Source organism: Planococcus citri, chromosome 1 (assembly GCF_950023065.1).
Source record: "Planococcus citri chromosome 1, ihPlaCitr1.1, whole genome shotgun sequence".
Lineage (NCBI taxonomy): Eukaryota > Metazoa > Arthropoda > Insecta > Hemiptera > Pseudococcidae > Planococcus > Planococcus citri.
Window position 1 is genome coordinate 30430613 of NC_088677.1, and position 15517 is coordinate 30446129.

Below are 15517 nucleotides of genomic sequence, written 5' to 3' on the forward strand. Positions count from 1 at the left end.
AGTGTTTTCAAAACACGATAATGGTTTTTGCAAGTGTAATCGAGTATGTAATTCAATATTCGTCGTTGTAACTTCCGTACCTCACGTTCGACTTGATGAAATGAAATTTGCTACTCTTGTTTTATCGCAAAAGTCTGCGAATGTCGAAACGAGCTTTTAAAATTCTCATTTTTCATGGTCTACTTCGATTTCGCGCGAAAAAATGATGGAATATAGTGTGATAGGTTCACGTTTACTTACCTTACGTATGTGAAAATATTCTTGTGGTTAGATGCGTGGAAAAAGGCGATAAATTTTTAAATTTTTTTTATACATCGAGTCACCAACGTAATGAAATGAAAAAAAATTCGCTGTTATAATTTTATACCTCGAATATTCTCAATGTCATCGTAGGGTTTTGTATTTTTACCTGCTTCTAAATTACGGATTACCTACCTGTCTTACCTTTATGATTTAATACTTTTGCTCGTCCTCGTCAGATTATAAACCCATAGTGCAAACCCTCGCATTGCAACTGTGTTACCTGGTTTTTCTTTTCGCGAATTATATCTATATTATTATTATCTGGTTCATGTTGACACTTGTACGATTGAAACAGCTGTGCTGTTCGACGAATGAATTGCATCGTACGTGGTACTGAATGAATCGTCGTCGAGTAGAATCGGAATTTAAAATGAAATTTTGTTCAACGACCTAGTATTACGGGATTACAATTTTATATAACGCTCGTGCTGTGGAGAAGTGAAGAAAAGTTGAGAGCTTCGACCGTTGAAAAACGTATAATTTAAGCCAATTAGGTACCTAATGTACATGTCAAAAAAATGCCTTCCAAGTCAATTTTAAATGGGGTTTGAGAATGACGTAATAGTGTAGAATTGTTAGTTGAAGTTCAGCAGGCCCGTGTGTAAAATTCTATTGAAAATCGTTCAACGAAGTTGAGGTTTTCTATTTTAGTTCGTTATTTTTTAAAAACAATGCTACGATTGATCAAAATTTAATGCTCATCGATTTTGTTTTTGGCGCTCTTAGTTTTTCTAAAAATTGACAACGTTCCGAAATTTGGTTCAAAATATCTTACAAAAAGACCCCATCCTCCCCCCCCCCCAAAAAACTAAGTTTCATGCTTTGCAGTTTTACTGTTTTTCATTTTTTTCATAGAGCTCGCAGTTTTCCCCAAAAATGAATTTTTTGTGTGCGAAAAATTAAAGGAGAATTAGGAGAAATCCAATTTTCTATCATGACAGAATAGCTTTCCAACATCTGCTCCAAAATTTCAAAAACAAAGCCCCTAAGAAGAAAATGAATAAATATCTTTTTACTGGTTGGAAATTCCATCCTGTACCTACAATATTCTTCTCTTTATGTTTGTTTTTTTTTTTTTTTTGCAAAATTCCAAAGTAATTTTTCTCAAAAATTGATTTTTGTATATAGCATTTGAAATGTTGTGCATTTTTTCTTTAAAAAAACCGATTTTCAATAGAAACTGATTTTTTTAACTGCCTTTTTTTTTGAAAAAAATTTTGGTTTTTTGCCACAAAATCGACTTTTTTCTAAAAATTTCTCGAGATCTTCGCTTTTTTGTCAGAAAATGTCGATAAATTTCCTTTTTTAATCGAAAGTAAAAAGTCTTGTTTTTTTGACAACGGTTGCAGAAAAACCTCTTTTTTTGCTAGAATAATTGTCAGTATCGTTACAAAAATTTACAGAAAATCTCGTTTTTTAACAAAATTGCTGAAAAAACACCGAAAAGCTTTACTTTTTTCCCAAAATTGTACTTTTTATCTAAAATTGCTAAAAATCATCAAAAATTACCACAAGGCCAAAGTCTCATTTTACCTAAGAATAGCTGTCTCTCTTTCCAAAAATAATAAAATTGCGAAAAAAGTAATTCACAAGAATTCCTGCGTTCTATTGACAAATTTTTGCTTTTTGACATCCAAGTCTCATTTAAAAAAAAAAAATTCAACGATTTTCACTTTTTTTTCAATCATTCAAAAATCTTTTTTTTGCCAGAAATTTCCGAAAAGTTTAATTTTTGTGCCAATAATTCCTGAAAAGTCTGGCTTTTATTTTGTAAAAAAATTGTCAAAAAATCTCTCTTCTCAACAACATTGCAAAAAATTGTCTTTTTTTGCAAAAACAATTCAAAAAACGTCACTTTTTTTCAAAAATTGCTCAAAAGTCTCACATTTTTGCCGAAATTGCCAAAAATGACTTGTTTTTTGTTAAAATTGTCGTCTCGCATTTTGTCATTTTTTTTGCCAAAAACTGCAAAAATTTCAACTTTATTTATTGTCAAAAATATCCAAGAAGTTTCGTTTTTTTGTCAAAAGTTTCAATAAGGTTCAACTTTTTTAAATTAAGAATAATTCGTAATGTTCTGAATTTTTATGAGGATGATCGTATATTATTTATAATGTAAATATTGTAAATGAGTGACGTATTTGAGTAGCCTGATTGACGCTTTATTCAAATTTCAAGTGTGGTAGTACTTAATTTTGAATAATTTTACGCGAAGTTGGTGCAATTTTTAAATAGCATCGAATTTACTAGAAGAAAAAAAAAGAAATAAAAATAAAAACGATGCTTTATTTTAACGTAATTTTTTTTGTTATTTTTACCTAGAGCAGCACGGCGGTGTAGGTAATCGTTATTTTTATCAGGTTTTATTGAAAGTCACCGGAGAACCGGTAAATTAGAATAGGTTTGACGTGAGTGGAAAACGTAGAAAACACATCTGACCAGTGTTCGAACTTTCACCTATATGATATCGTCTCAGCGTACGCTCGTCTTAGGTGTACCTATATCGAGTTGGCTCGCGATGAACATCAAAGGAGCCTTATCCGAAGAAGATAGAGAAATCGGCCTCAATCCCAAGTTTCGTCTAAACTGGCATTAAAATGTGTGTGTTTTTTTTTAGGTGGAATGGAAACTACTTTAACGTGATTTTTAAGTCTTTGTGGTTTCATTTCGAAAGAATTCAAAGTGAATTTTCGTGCTCGAAGATGAAAAAGTTTCAAGAGGTGGAATTCAGGGCCAATTTTTCGAAAGACACGTAATTTCTTTGAAGTGATTCGATGAATGACGATTTCCAATTTCACGGTTTTATTTTTTTATTCAATTTTTTTCAAATAAGATTCAACTTTATTTCTATTTTTTGGAAACGTATACAACACTTTGGTACTCAAAAATCCAAAATATGTTTTTGTTTCATAACTCAAATATCAATATTTAAAAGGGTTCCTTTGAATCCAAACGAATCGAATTAAATAGTGTAATAATTTATATTTCAATACCAGAAAAAAGAAAAATAAATTTCCACAATTTATATTTGTTCTGCGACACTATACACAAGTAAAAAGTTGAACATCTTTATGTTTTATCTCATACAATGCAACAACAGTTGAAACTTTTTAACAAAATTGGCTTCTCGAACGAGATAAAAAAAATTAACCCCGACGATAAGACAAATTCAAAATTGATTACCTTCGTAGAAACAAGTACAGATATATCGATATTGCACGAAATTTAAACTGAAATATGAGTACAGTACGTGGCATAACAATCTCGAAACTTTTATTCTCCTACATATTTGCAATTAAAAAGATTTATTTTCGTACGCGATAAGCTGCAGATAAATGAGTTAATTTCGCAGCTTGTACGTACCTTCTACCTTACCTTACCATCCACTGTGTTCAATGTAGTATGTGCTAGGAGTTCGTTGGTACCTGTAGACTAGTGGTATAGTGCTGAAAAATATACAAGTTGTGGAGTGTTCGTGTTTCGAATTATAGTATTATTTTTTTTTCTTCAAAATCTTCCTACATTGTTTCTGAAAGTGTATTGTGATTTGAGATTTGAGTAAGTGATGAGTTTCATATTTTCTCTTGTTATGTTTTTTTTTTTTTTTTTTGCTAGAACTGGAAGGGAAAAAACGAACGGTATTATAATTGATGTTATCCCTGCCCCCCCCCCCGTTATCTTTCCTTCATCTTTCACCACAAAAATTCTGTTCTGACTTCATTTCAAGGCTAATTTTTTCAATTCATAAATAATTGATCAATTCGAAAAAAAAAAAATTGTGAATGGATACTCGTTCGAAAATCAATTTCAATTCCTCATTTTTTATGAATTCTTCGCAAACAAAAAGTTGGTGTGGAAAATTTGAAATTTTTGAGAATAAAAAATTGTTTCTAATCCTTTTTGGAAAAAGTTTTCAATTTATTTGGTTAAAATCAATTCATCAAAGTTCGGTTTGTTGGTATTCGACTTCCTGTCTTTTATTCAAATAGTTGAAAATTAATCAATTTTCGGAGCGCTTAAAAAACAAGCCTGCTTCCATTTTATTCATTAAAAATTAAAATTGATTGATTTTGAAAACGAAGAAAATGGTTACTTTAACCAAGAATTAAATCTTGAAATAATTCAAGGGATGAAGTGGAGAGGAGAAAGAGAGGTTTTGATGGTAAAAGTCGAAAAACCTTCAATTTTCTTTGTTTTTTGATTTTTTTTTCTGGTGCTGAAAGAAAGAAAAGTCATGAATTTGCAATTTAAATTGAAATCTGATGACTAATATTTTTTCATCACTTCTCCTAAATTTGCGAAAAATTTTATTTAAAAAAGGAAATTTTCATTTTTATTTCGTTATGTTTTCTAATTGAACCGGTTTCGTAGAAGTAATTATGGGAGAGGGAAGGGGAAGGTCCTTGAAAATTCACTTTCATTTGGATACGTTGTTGTAATATACGTATAAATAAAATAGAAAAATTGAATAAAAATGAAAATTTTCATACTCGTCATGTTTGCTAATTAAGTTTGTTTATTTTACTATTTTTTTTTTTTTGAAGAATTAGTTTTTTTTTTCAAATCTAACATGTCACCTCTAAATATGTCACATAGATACTTTATATGTACCATTGAAAAACTCTCAACCAGACTATTTCAGCGATACTTCGCGCAAACATATTTTTCAACACTTCATTCAGTAATTATTTTTTTCATCATTTGAAAAAAAATCAGTTTTCCTTTCACAGAAACACGTGATAATTTTCTATTTATGAATATTGCCTAAAGTAAGTAATTATAATGGTCAGTGCAGTTGATTGTAGAATTTTCCTGTACGCTAACCAGTAAACGTTTGTATATTGATTTAATTAGCGATTAAATTGGTATAATTTTCACCCTATTTAGCGTTCACGTTCGCAATTTTTTGACACGCTAACTCCTTCGCATGTGTTTCTGTGTACAAGAGCTCGCCTGTATACAAACGCATGCTATACTTAGGGGGAGGGGGATCCGTAGCAAAACGTGAAAGTAATGGTAAAATTACATCGCACGAAACCAAAAGTACAAACAAATGTGTTACAGTTATCAACTTTCGATTTGGATTGTAATTTTTTTTTACGTTAAAATATGTTCTAGTAAGGTTGAAACTCGAAACTAATTTAGAATAACGCCCCATTTGATGACTTATTACGATATTTACACGTACCTTAACACACGATGAAGGTGGTAATTACCTACATTTGTCGAGCACATACTTGAAAAGTACATAATGATAATGAATATTATGAAAAACACGACGCCGACGACGACGCCAGCCGATGAGAGAAAGATGAAAAGGAAACGTACGTAAACGAGCTCGTCTCGTATATACTCGTACGAATTTATTTTATTTTTTTAAATGACTCTTTCGTTTGTTTGGCTTGTGGTCAAAAATAAGTGCGATTAGAGAAATTTGTGTTTTTGTTTTTTTTTTCTTTTCATTTTGTTTTTCGGTCTCGTTTTGTGTATTGTGGTCGAGTGTAGGTTATAGTTTTGTAGACGTACACATATTTTTTCGTAGGCCTATACACGCCCCCTTTTCACTCTTTTTTTTTACTCCGACGATGGGTTATTTTGAAAGTTTAATAATCGAAATATCGGATTGTGCCAATTGTTGTGTTGGTTATGTGACGTTAAAAAAAAAAACGTCGCGGCGACGAGCGACGCAAAGGCGTAGCGCAATTTTTTGCCTTAGGTTATTAATAGAAGACATTTTATCGATACGTTTATTTTTCACTCTTGCTCTTGCTGCCTGCAAAACATACCATTCACGCGACGTAAATGGTGATAAATTTTTTTTCGTGTACTTTTAGGGTACTGGGGCGAAATACGTAGTACTCGTACGTGTTTGTTTGGAAGCATCCTGCTAGGAAAAAAGGTATCGAGGCGAAGAGAACGTTGCGAAAAGGTGTAATTAAATTAGAGAGAAATTTCACCGAACGAACGTACCTACGTACGAGTAGACAAATTTGGGTTTCGATTGTCGAAAGATTGCTTTTTTCGTTCTGACTATCTTTCTATTTCAAAGGGCAATTTGATACCAATTGAGAAAATTAATAACCTTTGATCAGATTATTCGCGAATTACTCTTCTACTTACGTCACGATGGTGTTTTTTCCTCCTTTGCCATGTTGGTAGGAAGAGGGGTGGAGGTGTGGGGTTTATCTCGTAACTACTACGTGTAATTCTGAGATTAGGTACTCGAATTCGATGTGCTATTTGTGCGAGGTGTTTTATGTATGTGCTTTTTGTCGCTTTTAAATTTATACTAAGTATACGTTGAATTTTCTATTTTTTTTTTTTTTGTTGATATAAGCACCAAGGATGACCTTTTTTTATCCTTCGCACCGATTCTTTTTTCTGATGCAAGTGTATACTGTGCATTTATTTATCGGATAATTGGATATTAGTATATCGTATCGAGTTGAATTATACGTAGGTAAAAAGATACTACATACAATATCCAGTGGTAACATATTTTGACCTGAAGCATGTCTCGTCAAGTTTACCTTCGTTTCCGTTCATATCACGATATATACTCACATACGAGTACATTGGTTTCGATTTGGACTTGGTAGGTCTACTAATACGTGGTGTATTTTTCTCCCAAGATATGGCGGGTCTCGACCTTGGATTTTTTTTTTCGTCTGTATAGCATGTAGAAGTACCTGTTCGCAGCTTTAGTACGAATGGGTTCAATTCGCAACTGAAATAAAGATTCACACGTGAGGAAAAATACCTTACCTACCTATTCGACTTGTAAAAAAATTTATCGATTTATGGGCCACATGGTTGAAATATTTAATCAGGCGATTATGATGTGTCGTTTCCGGATACGTTGTGACGTCTGCGACGACGACGAGAAGGTGGCGTGTTCTGATGAACTTCAGCGTCACGTTGAATTTTAAATTAAATTGAAGTTTGAAGTTGAACCGAGCCGAGAGTACCGAATGACTTGCTACGCTTTGCTATTGCTTTTGCTACCTACAACGACGACGACGACGATGTGTCATGTCGTTAACCAAACGAAAATCCGATGGAGGCGTTGGTTTTTCGTGGGACTGTAGGTAAATCGAAGAGTGGAGTACATCGTACGATATGTTGTGGTGTGAGGTATGTTTTGGAAAAATATTACGTGTTATCGAATTTTTCGGTTCTGTAAGCTCTGATTCTGATCGACGTGTGTGAAATTTAATCGAAAGGAAAAAAATAGTAAATTTTCACCTTGAAGGGAAAAGCTGTGGGTTTGGCTTTTGAGATTGGGATTGGGATGTGGAAAAATTGGCGTTTCGATGAAAAGTGATTTGTTGTAATTCGTGTTCGATTAGTCCTTTCTCAATGTTTTTGTGTGATCTTAATGAAATAATGTTATAAATGAGCAAACATTCGTCTATTAGCGCTCTGCTGAGTAATGTCTTCTGTTGCCTTGAGAGGTCATTAACCTTCCGACGCGTTCGATAGTGATTCAACAGTCAACACATGAACTTAAACAAATCTTTTGACAGATGAGAGTCAAGTATAAAAGTGGATTACAGATTTTTCAATTTCAAAAATTCTATTGCGGAAGGTCAAATGGGATTTCATGTTTTTTAAAAGAAATTGAAATTGTTCTATAAAGAGGTACCAAGTTTCATAATTTCTGAAAATATTTAGGAAATTGAAACGACAGCTTTTCTGAAGAATTTCCAATGTACGTACATTGAACAAGTTTTTCCAATTTAAAAAAAAATCAGTTTGAAATATTCGAAGTTGACAAGTTTAGACGTTTCATGAGATTGCATTGGATCATTGATTCAAAATTTTGGAAAATTGAAAAAAATTGTTTTTGTGTGAAAGCCCATAATTTATATTCCGAATAAAAGCTCAAATTTCTTTGAAAATTTTCAAAAATAAATTTTGTATTACTCCAATTTTAATGTGGAAAATTCCAGCATACATTTTTTTAAGATTTTCTTTTTGGAACATTTTTTAAAAAGAAATTGAGGAATACTTACTTACCTTGAAAATGAAAAAATTACATAGAAAAAAAATGAACAGTTTTCCAATTTAAAAAAAAAAATCAGTTTCAAGTTTGAAATGGGCAATTTTAGAAGTTTCATGAGGTTGCGTTGGATTAATTTGAAATTTTGGAAAATTGAAAAAATTGCTTTTGTGTGAAAGCTAAACTTAAATGATGAATAAAAGCTCAAATTTTTTTGAAAAATTTCCAATTGAAATTTTGTATGTACTTATTACTCCAGATTTAATGTAAAAAATTCCAGCATAAATTTTTTTTAGAAAAAATTTTCGTTTTAGCAGATTTTTGAACCTATGCTTTGAAAATTCGATTTTAAAAATCATGTTTGTCTATTTCATTGTACCTATTAAAACAATGAATGCCAACATCTTGTTTGTTTACTTTCATGTTCCAAAATTTCCATTTCATCCCAGTTGATCCATTTTTTTCAATTCACGAATGGAGAAATTTTACAGAGTTTCCAACTCTTTAGTTTTGCAACCGAATTTTCTCTAACCGAAAACCCTACTAGATTTAAATGATTTTTCATTACATTTAATCAAAACATGACCGAACTCTTTTTTCTTCTAAATTTTACATGTTTTCTAAGCCCCCCCCCCTCTTATGAAAGAATTTAAATGAGTACATATTATGAAAGGTCCTGATCATACTATTTTATGTACTTTTCTGCACCATTTCAACTAATCTCCTCTCTTTATCTCTTACAGTGTTGAAAAAATTCTAAAATCAACATCATTTCGTGAGAATATTAAAGTGTCCCAAGACGTTGGAAAAGGCAAAAAATTGAAACAAAAAATGTTCACCCCCCCCTCCTCCCTCTCACCACCCCCTCCCCTCCTTCAAAAACAGGAAGTAATTAAAAGTACATATGAAAAACGTCCTGCCAAAAGTCCTGGTTTTTCATTTAGAATTTTTTTTAGACGTTTTGTAAATTTAAGTTAATGAATGTTTACTAGTAAGCTATGAAGTCAGATAACATTCGATGTCTATTTTATTTTAAAATTCTGGCGTACAGAATTTAATGATTGGATTATTCATCCTTGGGTAAGTCATCACATCACAATTCACAACATGACAACGATTTACGTATATGTACTTCCATTATACAAATACATATAGTCGAATAAATGAACTGCATGAGTTGATGGTCGAAGAGACAAACAAAAAGTGTGTTATAATGAGCAGTTACCTGTGTTGTTAAATGAAAGAATGATGTAATTTCTAAACCTAAATGTGATCATGAAAGATATCTACTCATACTCAAAATCAAAGGGGTAGAATCATAATTCGAAAATTTGAAATTTTTGAAACAGCTTTGTATAATTTTCTTAATACTTGATCGAAAAATTTCGGCCAAGATGGGCTGTTTTCGTTGTTATCAAACTGTCAAATTTGTTGATGCGGAATCTCGAGATGATAGCTTTGTTTTTGCAAACATTTCCTATGTCAATGTCTTCTAGTTTTCCGGCCATTTGCTCTGTATCATTGATCCATCTCATCTGATGGAAAAATTCCTACGTAAACAGTACGCAGCAGGCAGCATGTATCAAAATAATTGGGAAGTTGATCTTCCGGGAGTGATAAAGTCGTGTTCTCAATTATTCAAGTGGATGAACTGTCATAAGTAACTTGGTTCGCGACTCCTGCGAAATAAAACACGTATAGAGAAGATGAACAATTGGAATAATTTTGAAATTCAACAAATTCAGGTATACGATTTTCATTCTAAAGGCGGCCAATTCTAGGAACAAACGATGCTCTTTTTACCCAAAAGCTTATGATGACGTCTGAGGAAACTCTTAAGTAACATTACATAATATAAAGCTCCCATGTACGTAAAATAGCGCTGCATAACCTACATACATCATTCATATTCGATTGGTCGTATAAAACCCCCCGTTTTAGGTAACCATTTTTCAAACCGTTTTACATCGATATTCTATAAAAGTTCGAGTAATAAAAGCTTCTGAAAGAAAAATGAAAAATAATGTCGACAAATACTTGTACGACGTACATGAAAAGATCATACGAGTATGGTGTGATGTGTATTGTGGTAGGGTGATGCTGAGCTGGCTGAACGGGTGAGATCGATACGGAAATTGTTGAAATTTCGACGTCATATGGGGGCGTCTGTCGTCTCCTCTCGAAAAGAACAAATTCTGCGACGACAGAAAGGAAAAGCGGGTCGTGTACTTAATCGTCTTGCATTTATAGCCTGATAACATATTCGTATCGTTGATAATTGATTTTAAATCGGATTGGTTTTTCGTGTCGCGATGACCAATGGACAACGGTGACGAGGTGACGACCAATCAATTAACATTGGTCCGAAATTTTTTCGTGTACTGTTTTCAGCAGCAGCAATGGAACGCGAAAAAAAATGACCTTCGTTTTTTCATAAATACTTATACATTATTATAACGACGCAGTGTACAGTAATGAGTTTATTTAACGCGCACCGCTCGCTCTGTTCAAGATCCTCTTAATCGTTTGTCTCGTGACCTCGTTTCCGCGTTTATATTTCACCCCTTCCCCTGCCGACTGCCGTCATGTTTCATTCATGTCGTGGACAATATATTCGTAGTTTTTCGCAAAAAGATCCCTTTTGACGTACAAACGAGTTATCAGATTTTATCAACTGTAAATTCTTATGCAATACTTACCTCGTTGGTGTGAGAAAATGCGAATTTTTTCATCAGCCATCGTCCCTTTTTTTTTCACGCTGTGGGCATAAGGAAAAAGATCCTCGAGCGAAATGTACGATATATTTTGTGAATATTTACACTAGGAAAATTCGCTGGAAAATCGGGTCAATTTTTTCATACCGTCGGGTTCGGGTTTTCTGCAAAATGAGCTCGTATTGCGATTGCTGCAGCTTTGATCAACAACCTTGAGCCGTTTTTACGTGATTTTTTTTTATTTTTATGGAAATACGAACCTTGTTTGATTCAATGTTATTTTACGCAAGAGGTAGATATTGCTCGATATTGAAGTATCGACTGAATTATTTTTTTTTACTGGTGGAAAATGAATTTTTAATGAGAAGTAAACGTAAAGATTTCGAAGCTTGATTGGGTTTGGTGAATTTTTACGCAGGATTTTCAGACGTTTGTTTCGTTGCATAAACGGTTGGAAAAATTTATCATTTTAGATGGATAAATTACTAAAAAAAAAAAAAATCCATCTTCGAATTTTTTAAAAATTTATAAAAACTTATAAAAACCTGTAAAAAAAATAATTTTAAATTGTATTCATTTTTTAAACGAATTTTTCAAAAATTTGTGGTGTAAAAAATCATGCAAACTTTTGAAACTCGACTCTGCACTGGAATCCAGACTCTCGATTTTTTTGGAATTGGCAATAATTATTGCCAAAAAATTCCAAAACAGGTTAGGTAGGAGTTAAAGCGAAAAAAATACTTTTTTTTTCAAAAATGTACCCTCTTTGAAGGCCCATATCTCCCCTTCAATGACACGCGTGGGGCTGAAATTTTTTCTGGACGACTTCCTTTCTGACTCGAAATGAAAATCTTCATCAAATTGTGTCAAAATCCACTGACATTTTTTCCCTACTCCTTCCTTCTGTGCAATGCGGTCAATCGAATCGAAAAATTCATCATTCTCGCTGTTACCTCCACTTAGGTGTTTCCAAATCTTTGGAAATTATGTTCAGTTATACGTAAAAATTCATTTTTTTAAAATTTTGAGTAAAAAACTATGTTTTTAGACGCTTGATGGTCTCGATGCACCATTAAACGAAGGATTTTTAAATTTTATTCAACGTATGCGTTGCTTTAGGGCATCTACATAATGCACCTTCCAACGTAAAATCAAAAGGTAGGAAAACAAGAGGGGTGCTAACGATGATGTGTACAACATCGACCACGAGTACAATAACACATAAATAAGATAGTTAATGGAGTATACTCGTATTGCATAATTTAGTACAGCAACAACGTACGAAATTTTTTTTCTTAATGTATAAAACTTGACGGTAGCGGCAACGAGAAGATATCGTTGAATTATAATTGTATTGTTTACCATGAAAAATTTTCTCTTGACGTCATCGTTGTAGAAATTATTAAAATTAAACCTCGTTATCGAACGTGGATTCGAAGAAATACGGTAATTTTTGGACCTAAAAATTTGCGTTTTTCACCTGACGAATGAAGTCTGTATTGTCAGAAAAAAATCAGTTTTTTGAGTAGATTTCTGGAATAGCTTTTTAAAAAATATTACGAGACTATTTTTTAGGTCCAATTTTTGTAATACATCTGCTCTCTATGAGCTGTGCAGAATGTGGATCTGGAAAACATGAAGGGGGGGGGGGGAGTTGGAGGCTCATTTAGAAAGTACGTACGTAAAGTAATTTGAAAAATGTAATACATACCAAGCGAAAATAAACGTTCAATTATAGAGTAATCTAATTATGTACATGGCTTACTCGTAAGAAAGTTGTGCAGCCTTGGCAAAGATGTAGAAAACTAATGTAAAAGATGTTGAAAAGTATCGACGTCGTCGTCGGTTTGTTGTTACTTATATGGCGGAAAATACCATACGGGTACTAAGTAGATATATATGTCGGTGAACTAGGTTATTGACTGCTATAATCCGGGTCGAAGGAGTACTGGACGACGACGTCAAGATGTATGATTTAAAGCTCTCGTATATTTTTAAACGCGTTAATTGACGGTCAACCATGCAAACGTACGCAATGAAGAATTTTCATACACGATGAAGATTAATTTAAGTTTGTACCATAAGGAGAATACTCGTATTATGCAAAGGGTGGGAACCGAGAGAAGGAAGTACATACGATTGATAAATATTGAGAAATTTTTTTCATAAATGAAAAATTATACGCATAATTGCGGAGTATATGCAAAATAAATCAAGTAGAAAAATTTATTTACGCCGATTGACCTTCTCTTATTGTAACGTTCGAGCTGAGAGAAGAAATACCTGCGTACATTTTTTTTTTTCATTTTTGAAGTAAATTTTCTCTGTTTAATTTGTTTGCTCGGTGTACCTGTGCTTCATCCGACGAGATGCAAAATTATCAAGTTACAAGTACATACCTACGTAGATGTATGAATATCCTTGGGTTTTTGTAAAGTCACGAATTTTTACGCGTTTTAAAAGTTGAAGTAGTCATTCGTGGAAAATATGTATAAATTCGAGTGCAGATTTATCGACAACGATGAAAATGCCATTAAAAAAGTTATTCGCGGTCGCACGCGAAATTTTGAGTAGAAATAATAAACGTGATAAACGGAAGGAGCTGTGTTCGAAAGTAAGGTCTTCGGGTTGTAAATTTTCCTTTTCATCGTGCGTTGTGGTTTGATGAGCTACTTTTTCTATTATTGTTGATCGATGTTGGAAAAAAAATGAATCGTTTGATTCTGATGTTATGAGAGGAAGTGTTTTGCATTTGAATGGGAATTGAATTTGGAAATGCTCAAAAAAGAGCCCTTTGAATGGTGCCTAGTATACTCACTTATTTATCCTTGTATTAGTATCTCTTGTCCTTTTTAGTCTGAAAATTTAACTCTGTTTTGGTCTTGATAGTTAGTATGTTCAACAAGAAATTCCAGCGAGATACTGTCGTGTCATGATTACTCTTACAGGGTGACTTGAAAATTGAGAACATTTTTTTTTTGGACGTAAACGTGCCATGAAATCACTAATGGTTTGATAGGTGATCGATTTGTCAAAATAAAAAAATGAAGTTTGTTTCATGGTTTTTCCATAAACAGATTTCAAAGGTAGATATTTGAACTTGAGAGAGAGAGAGAGTTTGTGTGTGGCGTAAAAATTACGATTTTTTGGAACGTAAATGTGCCATGAAAATGGCCGATTTTTTCTGTTTGTAATGTATGAGCGAAGAGTGATGCACTTGATAGACAGTTACCAGAAAGAAAACTGATGAAGGATTCTGCAATTTTGTCGACGATTTGTCTGTTTATGAAATCCTACTGTTTCTCAATTTTATTGACTTCACTTTGTTTTGTCTGTGAAATCGCTAAAATTCACCAATTATAGTATAGAAAGTAACTGATGTTAGATCACTCGAAGGTCGAAACTTGGTTCATTGGCAAAAAAACCTCATCAACAAACCTTCAAAAACACTTGAAAATCATCAAACTTTTTTTTGGAATGTAAACATGCCACATACTTCAATTCAGTTTTCAAAAATGAAAAAAATATGGAACGTAAATATGCTATTAATTGAAGAAATTAGGGCCTTTTAAGAAATCCAGTCAATTCTGGAACGCTGACATGAAATAAGATAACTGATTTTTTTTGTAACGTCAATGTGCCAGAATAAGTATTCATGCAGCTTTTTGAAATTTTTCAAGAATCTGGATGGATGTTTAAGAAAACTTGAAAATGCATGGGGAAGAGGGGAGGGGAGAAGATGATTCATTGGCAAAAAACCTCAACCACAAGCCTTCAAAAAATCATCAAACTTTTTTTTGGATCGCAAACATGGCTCATAATTCAATTCCAGTTTTCTGAAATGAAAAAAACAACAACAACAATGCAAATATGCTACTTATTAGTTGATGAAATTAGAGCTTTTTAAGAAATCCAGTCAATTTTGGAACATAAACGTGCCATGAAATGAGATTATTGATTTTTTTGTAACGTCAATGTGCCAAAATAGGTATACATGCAGCTTTTTGAAATTTTTTAAGAACCTGGATGGGTGTTTTCAAAAAAAAACTTGAAAATGCGTGAAGTTGGAGAAGAGAGGGGGGAATTTATCAGTCTAAACTAATTATGGAATGAAATTTGTAGTCCTGACTCGGTCTTCCCCTTCCCTTCTGTTTTTTTGTTCGAATTGAATTGATCTAAATGTCTAAAATTTTGTGTTAATGAGGATTTATGAGAGAAAAATATACAGAAAAAAATGATTTAATCGAAATCAAATCATGTAGGTATCATGTGATAGTGTTTTTCTGACGTAGAGTGAGAAAACATTTTTTTGAAGGGGCTTAAACTTGCACCCAAATTGATCTGAAATAAATAAAGATTTTAATGAACAGAGGTATGATGTTTAGAAAATCGCATTTAGATATGAAAGTTGGATTAAATTTGAATGAGGAGATAAAAATTGAGAAAAATAGATTACTATGATTATTTCGGATGATGACTAACCGCATTGAGTGATACA

The 15517-nt window shown here is 32.7% G+C and overlaps 1 protein-coding gene across 2 annotated transcripts in view; it reads left to right on the forward strand.

Moving 5' to 3' along the window:
- The window catches only part of Acsl (Acyl-CoA synthetase long-chain), a 43510-nt gene that overhangs the window by 4886 nt on the left and 23107 nt on the right, over positions 1-15517 (forward strand). Inside the window, exon 1 of one of the 2 annotated variants that reach the window (XM_065343665.1) lies at positions 3739-3861. The exons of the other annotated variant lie outside the window; for it this stretch is intronic. The gene's annotated coding sequence lies outside the window, so the exon portion shown is untranslated. Of the gene's footprint in view, positions 1-3738; positions 3862-15517 lie in introns of those variants that run through there. 2 annotated transcript variants of the gene reach the window in all.